The sequence below is a fragment of the Euprymna scolopes genome, chromosome 41 (genome assembly GCF_053919585.1).
Source record: "Euprymna scolopes isolate OS-2025 chromosome 41, ASM5391958v1, whole genome shotgun sequence".
Taxonomy (NCBI): domain Eukaryota; kingdom Metazoa; phylum Mollusca; class Cephalopoda; order Sepiida; family Sepiolidae; genus Euprymna; species Euprymna scolopes.
Genome location: NC_136522.1, coordinates 10,790,733 through 10,809,953, shown reverse-complemented (window position 1 = coordinate 10,809,953; position 19,221 = coordinate 10,790,733). Strand labels below are relative to the sequence as shown.

The 19,221-nt window shown below is 35.0% G+C and overlaps 1 protein-coding gene across 5 annotated transcripts in view; it reads right to left on the bottom strand.

Annotated features, from left to right (window-relative positions):
• Positions 1-19,221, bottom strand: part of LOC145266350 (N-alpha-acetyltransferase 60-like) — a 151,208-nt gene that overhangs the window by 76,013 nt on the left and 55,974 nt on the right. The window contains exon 2 of one of the 5 annotated variants that reach the window (XM_080121961.1): positions 13,517-13,607. The exons of the other annotated variants lie outside the window; for them this stretch is intronic. The gene's annotated coding sequence lies outside the window, so the exon portion shown is untranslated. The remainder of the gene's footprint in view (positions 1-13,516; positions 13,608-19,221) is intronic. 5 annotated transcript variants of the gene reach the window in all.

Here is a 19,221-nt window from a genome sequence, read left to right as displayed (position 1 = left end):
GCTACAAAGTCTATTTTAAATTGTCAAGGCAGGATAAGCTGCTTCTAGCAGTCCATATGTGGCAACAGTACTCCATCCTGGATGTGCTTGGCTCTTATATGGATAGAGAGTTGCATCAATAGCGATATATCTACTAGAGCGGTAGAAGGATCCCATTTTTCCAGCGATCTTGTCAATGAATTTGATATACATGTTCCATTTCAGATAAGGAGTAAAGGTCAAATCCAGAAGCTTGTCAAAGCTTGAAGCCTCGCCAAGATGAGAGCCATTCATTTCAATTGATGCCAGACGGGGATCAGAGCATTGATGATGTAAAGATAGAAGCTTTGTTTTAGATGCATTAAAATTAACCAACCACCTCTTTCCCCACTGCATCATGTGATCAAGATCAAAAGAGAGAAAATCAGACAAAACTTGGTCGTTTACAGCCTTTGAAGTGTTGCCATAGATGGTAGTGTCGTCAGCATAAATGTCTATAAATGATGTAAGGATGTGATTTGGGAGATCATTGATGAAGATCAGGAAGAGAGTTGGGTCCAGGATTGACCCTTGAAGAACTCCAGTATTAATACTGTGAGCTTCCGATTTCTGCCTATCAATCACTACTCTTATGAACCTATCAGAGAGAAAGGAGTTGATAATTGAGAAGACATTTCCAGCTATGGTATAGCTGGAGATGTTGTGGAGTAGACCTTTATGCCATACTCTATCAAAGGCCTTTGATATGTCAAGAGCAATTGCCCTAGAAAGGAAGCCACTGTCGAGCGATTCACTAATTCTGAGATATAATCATTAGCACATCTACTGTAGATCTAGCAGAACAGAAACCATATTGCATGTCACTGAGGTTATTTTTTACTGAGGTGGTTGACTATGTTTCTATTTAACAGATTCCAGTAACTTGCTCATGACACACAGGAGATTTATTGCTCTGTACCGAGACGGAGATGACCGATCATCTGAATTTTTAAATACGGGGCATACTGATGAGGTTTTCCAGGGTGTTGAGAAGCAATCCTCCTTAAGACAACACGTAAACAGTTTTGTAAACATGGGAGCTAATTCTGGTTGAAGCTTTTTTAGCACTATAATTGGAATGCTGTGAGGGTCAGTTGCTTTACTAGAATCGAGGTTTTTGATTAGGTTGGCAACATCACACACAGATATTTGTATGTCGCATAGCATGTTTTCAGATGCAGGAAGAAATCCTAGGGGTTTGGTGGCGCTAATCGCGTAGGATAGAATTAGCTGCAAAGTTCTTGGCAAATTTTAGGGCAATTGCTCTTGAGTTTGGCTTTGTCCAATGCTGACAAGATTACTTCAGGTCCATTGAGGATGATTGGGATAGAGCACGCGCTTATGTTCATTTGCCAAAACTGGAGGGAATCAAGTCATCGCTCAGTTACTTTGAACATGACCGACTGAGTATACAACTCTTTATTACTCTTTTACAGTGGTTACTGGTAGTCCTGAAGGCGGCTTCTTTCTAACTTAACGTCAAAATGTCTTCTACATGATCAATTTCCATGACAGTATCAGAGTTCATCCTTCAAACTCCTTGGCTTAACATTCACAGGCTACATAAATTGGAACAAATATATTGAAGATGTTGCCAAGGCTGTTGCAAAGAAGGTGGGCTCTCTCTACCGTGCTAGAAAATGGCTCACACCAAAGAGTATCCTATATCTTTACAAGGTCACCATTCGCTGATGCATGAAGTATTGACATATCTGAGCTGGTGCATTCACCACTAGTCTCTCACTCTTAGACAGCATCCAAAAAGAGTGATAAATCTAATGGGTCTCACACTATTGGCCAAGCTCCAACGTCTGTCACATCACTAATGTTGCATCCCTATACCTGCGAGTCCAAGACACTATTAGAAAAAGCAGGTTTGTTTTACAATACAGATATTTGGAAAAAATGGTTAAAAAAAAAATTTATATATATATATTTGTAATCATCAACATACAGTCTTATTTAGTTGTATCACAACTCATCGGTGCCGCTAAACTAGCACCTCTCCCAAGCCAAGGATTGAACCTAGAACCATTGTGTTGACAGTCAGCAGTTCTACCGATCAACCCACCATAAATTATCTCGCCAAATGTCTATTTAAACAAGCATTTGTCCACCACTTTCACAGTGCTTTAACCGTTGTTTATAAACAAAGAACGAGCGTCATATATATATATATATATATATATATATAAATAAAACAAATGTTACCAAAAGCTACTCTTCTACCTAACAGGGTAGGTTTTTAGTGTTAATGTAAAATGCTTATTTGGCTTGAAAAACAAGCAATGTCAACTATTACACGACCACAAGAAAGAATGGCCAGAAGTCAGTTATCTTGCCTTTGGTAACATTTCTTATATATTTGATTTCTTATATATTTGATTTTTTGACTACATTTTCAAATCTCTGGATTGTAAAACAAACCCGAGAAGGCTTTCCAGCATCTAGGAACCTCAAGAGTGAAGGGGTAGGATTTTGCTGCTTGTCCGGTTAGTTGAGAGTATGTACATTGAAGGGGGGGGGCACAAGTGCCAGGAGTTCATCATCCCTTCATTTGAAAATGCTCATTATTTTTTTCAGCTGCGATTAAAATGAAGTTATAGTAAAACTGTTTAAACGTTGTCTTAAGGAGAATAGTTTCCCATCTCCCTGGAAAATTTCATCAGTATGCCCTGTATTTAAGAATTCAGGTGATCGCTCATCCCCCTCTCAGTACAGGCCAATAAGTCTCCTGTGCATCATGAGTAAGTTGCTGGAACCTGTGTTAAATACAGAAGTAATCAACCATCTCAACAAAAATAACCTTCTTAGTGACACTCAATATGGTTTCCGTTCTGCTAGATCTACAGCAGATGTGCTTACAGTTATATCTCATAGGATTAGCAAATCTCTCGACAGAGGCAACTTTTCTAGGGCAATTGCTCTTAACATATCTAAGGCCTTTGATAGGGTATGGCATAAAGGTTTACTTCACAAGATCTCCAGCTATGGTATAGCTGGAAATGTCTTCTCAATTATTAAATCATTTCTTTCTGATAGGTTCATAAGAGTAGTAGTTGAGGGGCAAAAATCAGAAACTCACAGTATTAATGCCGGTGTCCCTCAGGGGTCCAGCCTGGGCCCAACTCTTTTCCTGATCTACATTAATGATCTTCCAAATCACATCCTTACATCATTTGTAGACATTTATGCTGACGACACTACCATTTATGGTAGCACATCTAAGACAGTAAACGACCAAGTTCTCTCCAATTCTCTCTCCTCTGATCTTGAGCACGTAGTACAATGGGGAAAGGAGTGGCTGGTTACTTTTAATGCATCTAAAACCAAGCTTCTCTCTTTACATCAACATTCTGATCCACATCTGGCATCAATTGAAATGAATGGCTCTCGTCTTCAGGAGGCCTCAAGTTTTGACAAGCTTCTGGGCTTGACCATTACTCCTGATCTTAAATGGAACACGTACATCAAATCTGTTGCCAAGGCCGCTGGAAAAATGGTGGGATCCTTCTATCGATCCGGTAAATATCTCACTGCTGATGCTATTCTCTATCTATATAAGAGCCAGGTACGTCCAAGGATGGAATACTGTTGCCACATCTGGGCAGGAGCTGCTAGAAAGGATTGTCCTGCCTTGATAGAGTTCAAAAGTAGCCTCGTAGGAGATGTCCTTTTCTCTTCCTTGCAACCTCTTTCTCACAGAAGAGATGTTGCGAGTTTGTCTCTGATGTATCGTTATTTTCATGGAAAGTGTTCGACTGAGCTTCAATCTATGGTCCCCCTTCGCCAAACTTTCACAAGAAACACTCGTCTAGCTGAAAACACTATCAATAATTACCCCCACTCTTTATCTGTGCCTAACCCTAAACCCTAACCCTCTTAGAACTGCACGCCTGTGGAATTGTCTTCCGTTTTCCTGCTTTCTGGCTGACTACAATATGGTTGTGTTCAAGTCTAACGTGAATAGGTTCTTGATGAGCCGTTCTATATAAGTTATCAAATTTTCATTACTAATGATTACTATGTTGTCCAATTTCTACTGTACAATCTTTAACCCTTATCCTTGAGTCGCCTCTTGGCCTTGGTAAGTGGTGATGCCTATGTAAAAAAAAAAAAAAAAAAAAAAAGTTTATTCACACTTGACCTTTCTCTTCCAAACTTAAATTAAAAATGTCTGCTCGAATTTTAAATTAGATAACAAGCAGCCATTATGAAATCCAACTGGATGAAGTTTGTTTCTATTTTTATTTTATTTAATTAGTGAATATCCTCTGCTAAAAATGATGAAGGAGGGAAAAAAAAAACATGCATCGCCAGTCTTCAGTAATTTTCTAGTGTGTAATGTTTGTGCGTTGTCCATAGAAAAGAAAAAAATTAGGGAACTTACATAAAATCTCAAAGTGTAGCTGTATGTCTCTGTATTTTGAACTTTATAAAAAAATTTAAATAAGGTAGCACCCAGCATTGCCCGGTTTGGGTGGCATTGGCCAGAAAATTTTGTAAGCAAAAAAAATCTTAAAAATAAAAATTGACTCATGCCAGGCGCAAACTTGCATAACTCAAGTTAGTAAGTGAACGTCTTATCAATGGGCCCATGAGGACATAGATGTTATGTCGCAAATTTGGCTATTTAAAATAGAAGAACATAACAGTTAGTGCATGCTCGGTTTGCAAGATTTTTATCTGACCCCCTCCCCTTTCAGAGAAAAGGACATTTCTACATGATCAATGACTTTCTAATTTTGCAATATTTTTTGTAACAGAGATCACTCTAACGATGGCGCATTTGGCTCCTGTATCATGCGAATGACAAGTTTTTAGCAAACATACAAACGCACACACAAACGTTTGAGATTTATTTAAGAGACTAGCCTAAGTGTCCGGCATTGTCCGAGTGTTTGGAGGTGTATATGGAAAAAAAAAAAAAAGTGGTAGTAGACAGGTAAGCTTGAACCTGAAGGAGGAAAAGAACGTGGAAATAAAAAAAAAAAAGTGATGTCTTTGCCATTGTGTTTGTCACCAAACTGGAAGTGCCGAAGGTTTAAATTAAGGCTAGTCAATAGAAAAAGAGGGGATGACTTTCTAAAATATTGGGGAAAGAAACGATACCTGCCTGTAGAAAACTGCCCAGTTGAGGATGAAGAAAATGTTTTTAGCCAATTTTTCAATATTTGTCGTCCGAAGGGTCGAGCTTCAAAACGATACCCATCTCGTGAAAATCCATCGCTTCTGTCAAAAGTTTTAAGCAGACATACATACATACATACATACATACATACGTTTAAACAGACAGGTGAGATTTATATTATAGACTAGCGGGGATGGCCGGCATTGCCCAGGTGTTTGAAAAAGAAAAAAAAAAGTATTAATAGGCAGGCAAGTTCGAACCTGTGAAGCGAAGCGGAAAAGAAAGCGAAAGAAAAGCTGAGATTTTACCGCTACGCGAAGACACGATAGGAAGTGAAAAGCGTTCAAACTTGTTGATGTTAATCAAAAAGTTGATTTGCTAAGTGAAGGAGTTCACGCAGGCACAGAAATGAATGTTAGTTGAAGGCTAGTTTAGCTTTCCGCCATTTCATTTTATTTGTTTCCCCACAATGTTGGAGAAACCAAGCTCCCCCGAAAAAAACAGAACTCTACAATTAAAAACAATTGTCTGATATGAAGGGTTTTCCCCATATTGATCAAAGCTAATTGCTTTCCAGACGCCCCTAGCAGGAAAGCCAGGTGACTGACTTTGCTTTGATTAGTTTTGCTTTATTCGTACATAAAAGACAAACACGCAAAAGGATGGAAAAGAATGAATTTTTTAGAAGTCGATCAAAATAAATGAAAAGACATTCGGAAATCGTAGATATTATAATCTAGGAAGTATGTAAAAAGTTCTAAATAAATGTAACGTCGTCGAGAACCCCCCCCCCCTCTGAAAAAAAGCTTTCTTTGACATACAAAAACATGCATGGCCGTTTTGCCTTTATATATATATATATATATGTATACTAGCGGGAAGGGGGTACCCGACGATGCCCGGGTGTTTTGAGTAAATCCAAACTCCGGGGAGGGGGGGGGGTTAAAATAATAAAAAAAAGTTTTGGTAGGTGAGTATGAGGATCGAACCTGGAACCTTGAGGCAAAGTTGGAAATTAGTGTGAAAAAAAGACGTACGGCGTTAACCACTGGGCCACGGAGACATACAAAGGAAACACATATGAATTTATTTATTTAACAGGTGGTAGCAATAAAAGTTAAATCTGCTGCTTCTATTTGACCTAATTATTGATTGCTTCTGGACGTTTCCCGGCGCGATGCTGAGAACAGCACGGTTTGAATTTTTAGTTTCACTTTATTTATACTAAAAAGCAGCACAAACAGTCGACAGAGCGAAATAGTGCGAATCTCATAGAAGTCGACATAAATAAATGTAGAGGCGACCCGCATTCCCAAATCGTAGATATTATAATCTAGACAGTATGTAAAAAGTTTTAAGAATGAGTGACCCTATTGAGCGTGCCCCCCAAAAAAAGCCTTTGCCAGACATACACAAAAAAATGTACACACACACACATTTTCGCTTTTATATTATAGACTAGCAGAGGTACCCAGGTGTTGCCCGGGTGTTTGTAGGTGTGTGTGTTGGGAGGGGGGGGGGTAACAAAAAAGTTTGGTAGGTAGATAGAACAAGGAGTCTTGAGGCGAAGGTGGAAAAGAAGCTGACATGTTTACCCGCTCGGTCAGCAAGGGAGAGTAACAGAAAAACGTTTGAATTTATCTAATGATTAAAAAATGAGGTCAAATATCACGCCATCGAAATCGCGCAGTTAACTTTTTACTGCGAGGCAGTTTTTTGGGGGTTGAATTGACAGGTGCGCGAATTTAATAAGGTCAAATAGAAATCCCGCAGTTAACCAAGTGTTCTTGGTTTTCATTCCCCAACTTTGGTTGTTTGTTTCCCCCGGATGTTGGGGGGGGGGGGGGGCGACAGCTCCTGATAAAAAGGTGAGTGTCGAATTGAATAGCAATTGTCTGATATAAGGAGGCTCCACCCCCACCCCTGCATTGATCAAAAGCGATCGTCGGGACTGCTTTCGCTTTCGATTCGTTTTATACGAAAAATGCCCAACACACACACACGAGAGGCCAGCTAAAATAGCAAGAATTTTGTTTTGGTAGGTAAGTATGAGAATCGAACCCGTACCCTTGAGTTGGAAATTAATGTGTGAAAAAAAAACGTACTACGTTACCCATTGAGCCACGGCGACAGACAACATTTAGCAGGTTATTTAACTATAAAAACAGGCGTGCGCAATAAAAGTTAACTCTGCTGCTTCCATTTGACCTAATTAAGAAGGTCAAATAGAAGTCACGCAGCGTTTGGGTTTGTTTACCCAAATTTAACTGTTTCTTCCCCCAACAGATGTTGGGGAGGGGGGAAGCAGCTCCCAATTGTCCAGAACTGTCTGATCAAAGCTGATTGCTTCTGGATGTTTTTCCCAGCGCAATGCCGAGAAGACGTCGTTTGAGTTTAGTTTCACTTTATTTATACTAAAAAGCCCAATCAACACGCGAGAAGCCAAAATAGCAATAATTTTGTAAAAATCGACGTAAATAAATCTATACGCTACGCGGTTTCCTAATTCCTAGATATTATTATATAGGACCTATATACACAGTTTTAAGCAATAGTAACGAACCCGGGAGCATGTGCGAGAAAAGCCTTTTGAAGACATACACGAAATGGTCACACACATTTTGCCTTTTATATATATATATATAGATATATATATATATATATATATATATATATATATAATAGTTATGGTTGTTTTAAATATTAAAATGAAATACTATAATGCGTTTGTAGCCAAATCACGATGCAAAGGTTTTGTAAAATAAGCAAACATTAGAGATGTGAAGCATGTTCATGATAATGTTAGAGATGTGGATGGCGCTCGAAAAGACAATCATGTGGGTTACATCACTCGTAACAATGAGGAAATAAACAGCTCCTGAATTTTTGAGATGAGGATTGGTTATTCGTATTATTTGGATTCATCGGACTACTGTTCTCATCTTGAGTGTCATTTTCACAAAGTTTTGTACGATATAACCTCAGACCTTTTCAGATGTATCTTGTCGAACTCAGAAATGTTTCTGTCAAACTCAGGGATTTGGAGGGAATTTCAAGCAGAACCCTTTATTTACTTTACGGTAGCAGTCATGACTGGATAGAGGTCCCAAGTAATTCGCAATTGTATTTTTCGGTCGCCACACTGAGGATTGAATTGTTAACCTTCGGGAGAAGATCACTTTTTACAATTGATTTTTTCATGCACTCTAACCATTGCCCCACGTGTCGATTCCCGTACAACATCACAAAATAAAGTGGGATTACTTAATAACCCGAGTAACATAATTGTTCTTATATGGTTTTAAGTGCCGGAAAGTAGACAAGCAGAACAAAGAGGCTTGTTAAAGGCATCAACTGCTGAAGATTTTTTTTAGGTCGATATGCAAGATAATTTGAACTGCCGCCATTATTCTTTTTGGTTTTGTTTAAGCTAGCATAAAAAAAAAGATTCTTTGTCGATCGGGAGATTGTCAACTCGTCAAGAGGAAGCTTTTTAGACTGTTTTTGGATATAAAAAGAAAAATACAGATCCAGTGGGTGGTATGTAAGCATTCCAATTATATGTGTGCGTGTGTGTGTGTGTGTGTGTTTTGCGGTACTTTTTCAATGAATTCAATTATTTATACGAAAGTGCATTTTTACCTAAATGCGAGTTGGGAATAATTTTCCCTTTTACCAATTTGGTACCCGCCAATCTCGCTAGATTCAGCCACTCTGATGAGCTGTAGATGATGAAACATGTGTCAGTGGATAATTATATTTTAAAAATAACATATATGCCGCTCCCCATTTGGGGGTACCAAATTGGTAAAAAGGAAAAATTATTCCTAACTTGCATTTAGGTAAAAATGCACTCTCGTATAAATAACTGAATTCATTCAAAAAGCATCACAAAACAAAAATGAAGGAATAACATGTAAATCACGATATATTAAGCAGTCACCCAAGATAGTCCAGTGGTAGAAGTTTATGCTTCTTTCCATAAGGTCCTGATTTCGAATCTCGCTAGATTCAACCACTCTGATGAAGTGTAGACAACGAAACATGTGTCAGTGGATAATTATATTTTAAAAACAATATATATATATATATATGCATACATACATACATACATACATACATACATACTGAAGGCACCTCGTGTGTATATGTAAGTTTACAGACTACAAGCATTTATAATTGTCATAGACTCAAAAATGGAGCGGTAGAATAATTCAACAATTTTTCCAGCATTCTTGGCAACAGATTTGATGTATGTGTTTCGTTTCAGGTCAGGCGTGAAGGTCATTTTTATGTATGTTACATACTGAAGACCTTACCTCAAAAGAAATTAAGTTAGCTAGAATAATGAATGATACGAGATGCCTTCAATAAGTTTCCAGACTTTTTGTACAGGCATTTAAAATTGTTGTAGACTCTTGAAAATTCAGTATGTTATTGCTATACATACTATGAGATGACTAATTAATTTTTATGATTTCAGGTTCAAATGAATAGCTGCAGCAGGAATTGGAATACACCCTACTAAAGTCTGATTGTTACAGCTGGTAAATTTCAAAAACGCAATCTGGACGCAAGGACACTTTAGACGAACAATATGCAATAAAATTCTGTTTTAAACTTAGAAAAAATGCCACAGAATCATATGGAAAAAGAAAAGAAAACGTAAAAAAAAGAAAACGTAAAAAAAAGAAAACGTAAAAAAAAGAAAACGTAAAAAAAAGAAAACGTAAAAAAAAGAAAACGTAAAAAAAAGAAAACGTAAAAAAAAGAAAACGTAAAAAAAAGAAAACGTAAAAAAAAGAAAACGTAAAAAAAAGAAAACGTAAAAAAAAGAAAACGTAAAAAAAAGAAAACGTAAAAAAAAGAAAACGTAAAAAAAAGAAAACGTAAAAAAAAGAAAACGTAAAAAAAAGAAAACGTAAAAAAAAGAAAACGTAAAAAAAAGAAAACGTAAAAAAAAGAAAACGTAAAAAAAAGAAAACGTAAAAAAAAGAAAACGTAAAAAAAAGAAAACGTAAAAAAAAGAAAACGTAAAAAAAAGAAAACGTAAAAAAAAGAAAACGTAAAAAAAAGAAAACGTAAAAAAAAGAAAACGTAAAAAAAAGAAAACGTAAAAAAAAGAAAACGTAAAAAAAAGAAAACGTAAAAAAAAGAAAACGTAAAAAAAAGAAAACGTAAAAAAAAGAAAACGTAAAAAAAAGAAAACGTAAAAAAAAGAAAACGTAAAAAAAAGAAAACGTAAAAAAAAGAAAACGTAAAAAAAAGAAAACGTAAAAAAAAGAAAACGTAAAAAAAAGAAAACGTAAAAAAAAGAAAACGTAAAAAAAAGAAAACGTAAAAAAAAGAAAACGTAAAAAAAAGAAAACGTAAAAAAAAGAAAACGTAAAAAAAAGAAAACGTAAAAAAAAGAAAACGTAAAAAAAAGAAAACGTAAAAAAAAGAAAACGTAAAAAAAAGAAAACGTAAAAAAAAGAAAACGTAAAAAAAAGAAAACGTAAAAAAAAGAAAACGTAAAAAAAAGAAAACGTAAAAAAAAGAAAATGTAAAAAAAAGAAAATGTAAAAAAAAGAAAATGTAAAAAAAGAAAATGTAAAAAAAGAAAAGAGGAAAAAAGGAAAGAGGAAAAAAAGAGGAAAAAAAGAGGAAAAAAAGAGGAAAAAAAGAAAAGAGGAAAAAAAGAGGGAAAAAAAAGAGGAAAAAAGAAAAGAGGGAAAAAGAAAAGAGGGAAAAAAGAAGAGAGGAAAAAAGAAAAGAGGAAAAAAGAAAAGAGGAAAACTAAATACACCCAAGAACGTGGTTACCCAATGACGACAACAGATGTATAATGGTCTTATACACATCACAGACAACAACACGTGGTACATATGTTATTGGGTCGTGTTCACTTCACCTTTGTCAACACAGCCCATCAACCGGTTGTCATCATGAAATGTTTTTAACAAAAACTTGTGCCACCTGTCACACGATGTTCAAATTCACATTACAAATCATTTAAATCAAATTCTATTTAGATTGAAATGAACACGATACCCACAATTTGTCGGAAAAAAAAAAATCATAAAATATTGTAGCGAGGAGCTGTCTATGCCAGCATGAAAAACAGATGTTAAATCAAATATTATTATTATTATTAATACATTATTATATTAATACAATAGCGTGTGTGTTCTTTTGCGCGTCACGCTTACATCCGGGTCGTTTAATTGTTATGTTCTTCTATTTCTTGTCATAAATAATTTTATCAAGAATTTTTCATAAGTTTTGGTTTCGACTATAGCTGATGGCACTTAAATCCTCTATTTTTTTATAAATAATTTTATCAAGAATTTTTCATAAGTTTTGGTTTCGGTTTCGATTATGGCTGAAGGAATTAGAGTTTACACACACACACACACACATATATTATATATATATATATATATATATATATATATATATATATATACACACACACACACACACTTTTTACATAAGTTTTTATTTCGGTTCAAGCTAATGCACCCAAGTCATATGGATGGAATTTTTTATTTTTGAAATTGCAACTTTATAATATAAAATTCGATAGAACATTAACTCTATAATAATATATAAGAAATCTGCAAGAATTAAAATACATTTAAGTGTACTTTACGACCGGGCTTTACCGGGCGTTCGTGCTAGCTTAGATAAATACTTTTGCAGTTTTAGCAAAAGAGCTACAATAATATCAGAGCGTCTCCATTTACACTGAACATCTACAGAATGCCAACATCAATATATTACATATTTCCACTAGTTATTATTATTACCGTGATGATGATGGTAATGCTTATATTGGTGATTATTATTATCATGGTCGTGATGATTATGGTGATTATCATTATAGCGATGATTATTATTATAGCAATGATGATTATTATAGCGATGAGGATTATTATAGCGATGAGGATTATTATAGTGATGAGGATTATTATAGTGATGAGGATTATTATAGTGATGATGATTATTATAGTGATGATGATTATTATAGTGATTATTATTATAGCGCTGATTATTATAATAGTGATGATGATGACTGACGAGGATTATTATAATGGTGATGATGATTGTGATAGTGATTATTAGGGCTATGACAAGAGAAATTCTTTTCATTATTTTGACTTTCAGTTAATATTTATGTTTTTAGATAGTGATGTGGTTATCGATTGATTAACTCTGTTGGATATATACTAGAGAGTCAAAACAATGAAAAGAATATTGTCTTGTCACAGCCCTAGTGATTATTATTATTATTGCTAATATTATTATTACTGTGATTGTGATGATTATTATTATCGTGATGATGATTATTATTATTATTATGGTGATCATAATGATGTAACAAATCTGGAGAGTATAAGGAGATGTTTGCGAAACAGAAGACTTACTTGGTTTGGTCGCATTGAAAGAATGTATGAGAGTGTTAGAGTTAAGGTAGCAGGGTTAGTTGGCAGGAGAAGACCAAAGAAAACATGGAAGAAAGTGCTAAGGAGAGATCTGAGAGAAAGAGGGACAAATAAAGACCTGGCCAGAGATAGGTTAGTTTGCAAAAAAACTTTAGACAGATGCAAACATGAAAAAATGATCATGTTGTGTTGATTTCATGGAAACTTTTTTTTATGCCTCTCTTTTCTACAGCGATCCTCTCACAAAAAAAAAATGACATTGCGATTTGTAGAGGGGATAGGATGGTCTGCTTGCGTTACAGACGATTCCATCCCCATGTATAATGAATTGTTTTGAATGGATTGAAGGATTGAGAAAAGCAAAAGGTCACATAATAATAATGAAAACATACTGATATATATATTAGTGAAAGAATGCAGATTTATTTACATAATTATTTACAAGAGAAATATTAAAGAGTATTTATTTGCTCCCCCACCGAGCAAATTAGGCACAAGGCCGATTTTTAAAGTAAGGAGTGAAGGGGAAATGGGGACCAACTCTCTGGGGAGTACGGGAGCTGAATAGTGACAATTGGTATGAAGGGTTGCCACTACATTGACCAAGGTCTTATATGTGGGGTTGGTATTTATTTGCTCCCCCACCGAGCAAATCAGGCACAAGGCCGATTTTTAAAGTGAGGAGTGAACAGGAAATGGGGATCAACTCTCCAGGGAGTAGGAGAGCTGGATAGTGACAATTGGTATGAAGGGTTGCCCCTACATTGATCATAGTCTTATATGTGGGGTTGCCCCCACATAAGGTCTTTGCTTGCAGTATCTGCAGGAATAGATACTACACTTTGATCTTGACCCAAAAGGCCAAGAACAGAAAAAAAGCAAAAATATTAAAGATATAGATAAAAGAAAGAAGAATTTGTTGACAAATGAGTAACCTTACTTGCAATTGATGAGTGAGAGGCTGATGGGTTCGTCAGGGAAGCTGGTTGGTGGCCGATGCCACCGGAGCTGTCTCTGTTACATCTTGACTGCTTGAGGGTCCATCGCGAAAGAAGGAGAAATATGAGAAACAGGAAGTCACTTGGCTGTGTTGCTCTCGGGTTATCAGAGTTAAAGGGTGACAATCAAGTTAGCCGAGGAGTACTGTTTTGTGTCTATGTGTATAACAACTTTTCCCAAATGGATTGCTTATAGCATTAAATAACGCTAAAATGTTCATATGATGTAAAAGCTAAACTAATCCAGTCAATGTCTAATGAATGTTTGTTATTAATGTTTTATTGTCTGTGTTTTTCAGTTGGAGAATATGAGCTGATTATTAAAATGTCATTGAAAATTCTTTTTCTCATCTAACCTTATCATCTCTTGTTTTTCTATTGTAGGAATCCTCCCCACCAACGAAAGATGGGTGGTGTGTTCATTGAACATGCACCTACAATGAAGGAACTTTATCTGGTCTATTGTGCCAATCATCCTAGCGCTGTGTCTGTTTTACAATCGAAAAAGTGAGTCTTATTTTGGTCTTCACTTCTTATAAAATGTGTGTGTATATATATGATAGGTATCTCATATTTCTGCAGAAATATTCTTTATCCACTTATATTTCCTTTTTATACATACCAATCCTTATTTAAAAAGCTCAATGTAATTACAGAGCATATAATGAATGAATTACAAAAGTTTATATTCCAAATTTCATGATGTTGAGTCAAAGGGCAACAATCGAGTTAGCCTGGGGGTTTCAATTCCCACAGATTATAGTCAGCTAACGTATTTCCAAACTTCCGGTGTAGCGCTACCGGAAGTGGTGACAAGGAAAATCAGTTCCTTCAACAAGACTTTCAAAAAGGTCGCTGAAATAAGACACTTTGGAGTTAATGACAGTTCAGGTCAGCTTCCAGTTAGAGACAGTTATAGGTCAACTTTATTTTTTTTAAACCTTTTTATATGTACGGCTTTAGGCCATATGCTAACAGATCAGGTTGGAAAGCTATATGTTTTAGTTTCGATTCTAGCTGGTGGTACATGAGTATTTTTTTTCTTTACTTTAGAAATAATACTATGTATTGTGTACAATAAAGTAATCAATAGAGATTTGATTCAATAATAATAATGAATATGAAATTTGCATAAATTAAAATATAATATTTAAGCTTATTTTACGACCAGGCCACGCCAAGTGGCTACTACTTTTTTTTTTTTTTTATTATTCAATTTTCACCCCAAACAAGGCACAGTGCCACTTTAAAGTAGGGTTAGGGTTAAAGTAGGGAGCTACTATCCGGGACATAAATTGCAGGGGCATTATGAAGGGAGATTAGTGGCAAGATGTCTGTTCACATTACACTTGAACTTCTGCATGTCAGTACAGTTGGGAAAGCAGAATCCTGGAAGGGAGTTCCAAAGTCTAGCAGTTCTGGGGAAGAAACTGTTGGAATAAAAGGCTTTCTTACACCTAGGGATCTCTACTGTTAAAGGGTGGGATTTAGCCGCTTGTCAGGTTTGTCGGGGACGTTCACGTCGAGGGAGTACAAGTCTTCAAGTCCAACGTAAACAAATTCCTGATTAACCACCTCCTTAAGTAGACACTTTATTAAATCTCCACACTAACGTACTGTACCTACAACGACCCTTATCCCCAAGTGGCTTTCGGGCCTTGATAAGTGGTGACCACCTTGTATAAAAAAAAAAAAAAAAAAAAAAAATACGAGTTGGGAATAATTTTCTCTTGTTGAACCTCAGGGTCAGATGGACCTGAAGGTTTTGGTTGCACACCAAGAGAGAAGATTGGGGTTGGAAGAAGTGTCATGAAAAGGATCAGTTCACTTTCATCTCCTGGCTGGAAAAGAGGAAATAGGCCACACCTCTCCTGAATTGGCACTGTTCGAATCCGGCGGCAAGAAGTCCAGGATGACTGGAAACAATGCCGAGATAAGCGGAGAACACATACAGCACCTGGAAATCCCAAATGATCACCCATTTAGTACTGAACAAATAAATAGGTATCGCTGTTTATTATTGTTTGGGGGATACGATTGTTTTGAAGAAAAATCAAAAACAGACCTTTTTTTTTAATGAAAATCGCTCGAGACAAGGTGTAAAGCCACTTGATGTAAGGGGCTAACAAGAACAAAAGATGTTTGGAGATGCCTAGTGACCTTAGTCTAGGTAGGAGGAAAGCAATCAGCAGGAAGAGGATTCCACAAGACTGCAGTTCTTGGAAAGAAGCTACATTATAATGAGGCATACAAAACAATTGATGGAGACCAATAGACCAAGGAGTCAAACGAGCTGGAACAAAGGAAGCAGTGAATAGATCAGACCATTCTGAAAAACATATGCCATAATAGTATTTATAAAAAAAAGACAGACTAAAAACATCATGTAGCCCCCCCCCCCAACCATTTAGCTCCCAAAATCCCTAAGATCTTAACATATTTAAGTTTGAGTTCAGCACCATGCAAAACTGCTAAATAGACATACACAGAAAATTTTGGACAAATATGGTAAAATAGTCCCAAAAATGGAGTGTTTTTATTAGCCCTAAAAGAGCCCCTGGAGCACACCCTAGAGTTATTGCAAAGTATAGGCAAACAAAATTATATAGAAATCAGTTAGTTACAACTTTTCAGAAAGTTTTCTAAAAATCCAAGGCATCAATTTTCTTTTTGATAAGCACAAAAGTGTCAATTTTAGCCATTTTAACCCGAAAGGCACTCCTAAGAGGGGGGGGGCGGAGTTTTCCCAAAAAATCTGTTCTGTTACTTTGTTTTTTTACTCATATCATGTTTAATGTTTGTGCAAAATTTCAAAAAATTCAAAGGTGTAGTTATTAAGAAAAGTGCAGACCGACGAACGGACAAGAGTGAATTTACAGGTCCACCCTCCTTTTGTCAGAAAATAGAATTTTCTTTGTTTAAAGATGTAGATAAATATTTGTTTGGTTATTCTTTTCAAAATTTAACAGCTGAATAGGTTATGTGATCTTTGTTTAAGTGATCAGAAATATTGGGGGGGGGGGGAATTTTTTTTAAATCGATGGTCATAAAAGAAATAAAAATCAGCACCTGTTACTTTGCCAACAAATAAATTGATAAAACGAATTCAAAATGGTTGTATTCTTACAAAAAAAAATAATAATAATATGATCCCCTAGATTTTAAAACCGGATATGATGACTACAAATACTCATTTAATAACAAAAAATGCTGAATAAAAACAGGACTAGGTGTATCAGAATTTTTGTAGGAATTTTTGACACCCCTAACACGAAACTGCGAATAAAATATAAAAAAACTCGTAATTTCTCTTTTAAAAGTGGGTGGTTTATTTTCTTTATGGATTATACTTCCAAAATAAACTATTAAAGTTGCTTTAAAAGTAATAGATATATTTTTTTTATTTTTTAAAAAACAGTAATGAATTTTCAGACCTCAATATTTTTCAATTTTTAAACTTTAAAAATCTATCAAAATTTTTCTATTGATTCTATTTTTACGATATTTTCAGGGTCAATGTTAAATTTTATGCTCTTTCCAATAAACCGAATATAATATTTTAGACAAACGTTTTTTTTTTTAATTCACGCCCCCCCCCCCACCCATTTGTAAGTGTCTATTAAAAAGTAAATAATTTACACAAAGTTTTATATATCACAAATTGAAGAGAAAAGGTCAATAAATAATATATTCAAATTTAAAACAAAAAAAAGTAGTGTTTTTTTAGAAATTTACCTGTAAAGTTCGAAGTTTAAAACATTTTTTTTAAAACCACGTTGTTTGTTTTTTCTTTTGTTTTTTTTTTAATGAAACCTTGGTCCTTGCTCCTTTAATTGAAAAAAAAAAAAAAAAAAAAAAAAAAAAAAAAGAGGGCTTGAATTACATTTTTCGAGTAGTTATAAGCTTGGAAAGACAGGGGGTCGAATAATTCACGCCTTCCATTTTGAAATGTCAATTAAAAAGTAAATAATTAATTTACTCACCAAAGTGTTATATATCACAAATTGAAGATAAAAGATCAATAAATAATATATTCAAATTTAAAACAAAAAAAAGGAGTGTTTTTTTTTTTAGAAATTTACCTGTAAAGTCCGAAGTTTAAAACCTTTTTAAAAAAAAAAAAAAAAAAAAAAAACGTTTTTGTTTTGTTTTTTTTAATGAAACCTTGGTTCTTGCTCCTTTAATTGAAAAAAAAAATTAGGGCTTGAATTACATTTTTCGAGGAGTTATAAGCTTGGAAAGACAGGGGGTCGAATAATTCACGCCTCCCATTTTGATCCCTTTCATGACACTTTTCTCTTGGTGTGCTAAAAACTCCAGCGCCATCTGACCCTGAGGTTTAAGAAGTACCGTGGCTACTATAGCCGCACACACATGGACTTCTGATAACGCACATACACAACCTCAACACTATTTCAATATCTCGGCATCTAATATAGAGATCAAGTGTTAGTCCCAGAAATGGGTCCCTTGATTTCTGAGAAATTTGACTAAAGTAAAAGAAAAAAAAAAAAAAAAAAAGCAACGGTATGAAATCTGTGAAATCGATCATTTTTCAATCAAATAAATTGACTGCCTGCTCTAGTTGGGGGACTCATCACGGTACACCTGGAAGATAGTTCACAATATATTGTAGTCTACATTGTACTGTAAAGAATCTATTGATTTTATAAAATCAATTATATATAATGATTTGAATTAAAGTTTAAAATGCAAAAGTCAAGTATCATGCTTCAATTGCGTTTTATTCATTTCGGACATGCACTGTCATATCAAAGAACCTACAGTTGATTACAGGCATTACTTGCAACTGTAATCTATATATCTAGAAGAGTGAAAATGTATGTACGTGTGTGTGTGTGCGTGTGTGTGTACACTTCCCTACCAAATAACTGTCCATTTTCGGTCTACAGACACCAGATTTGACATAAAGGGTATTGAGATTTTACCTTTGCAGTCTCTAGTAAACTATTCAGACAATTTTGGGTCTAAACATTTGAAATTTTACATAAAGGGTTTTCAGACATGCAGCAAGCTTTTTTAATCAGTTTTTGGGCAAAAATTTGCTGGCAAGAGGTCAAAGTTTACAGAGTTGACCTTTAAAGAACTCTGCCAATTTTTGGTCTAAACACTTGAAATTTTAGATGTAGGTTACTTGGACAGGGGGGAGGGTCAAACATTGTAATTTGAGCCCAAAACAATAAATGCTAAGGGGTCAAAATTGGGGTCAAAGTTAAAAAAAATTTGACGTCTGCAGTCGCTACCAACTTTTCTCTGTGGTAGTTAAGGAGGCCTATTATATATATATATATATATATATATATATATATATATATATTTATTCACACTTTAATATATACATATGCACATAAAGTTATTATTAACAGTACATAGGGCCCAAGCAAAGCCGGGCAGAACTGCTAGTATATATAATTAAAATAAAAAAATTAGGAATAAAGTTATACATAACTTTATTATATCAGGACGATAAGGAAAAGTTCAGGGAAAATTTAAGAAAAAACACCTCTTTAGGCCACGGCATTTCGAAGCTGCTTTTTGCTGTCTTAATAATGTTGAGTTTTTATTATCTCGATAAGTTTTGCTTTGTTAAAGATTTACTCTTTGATAACATAATTATTTTACACTC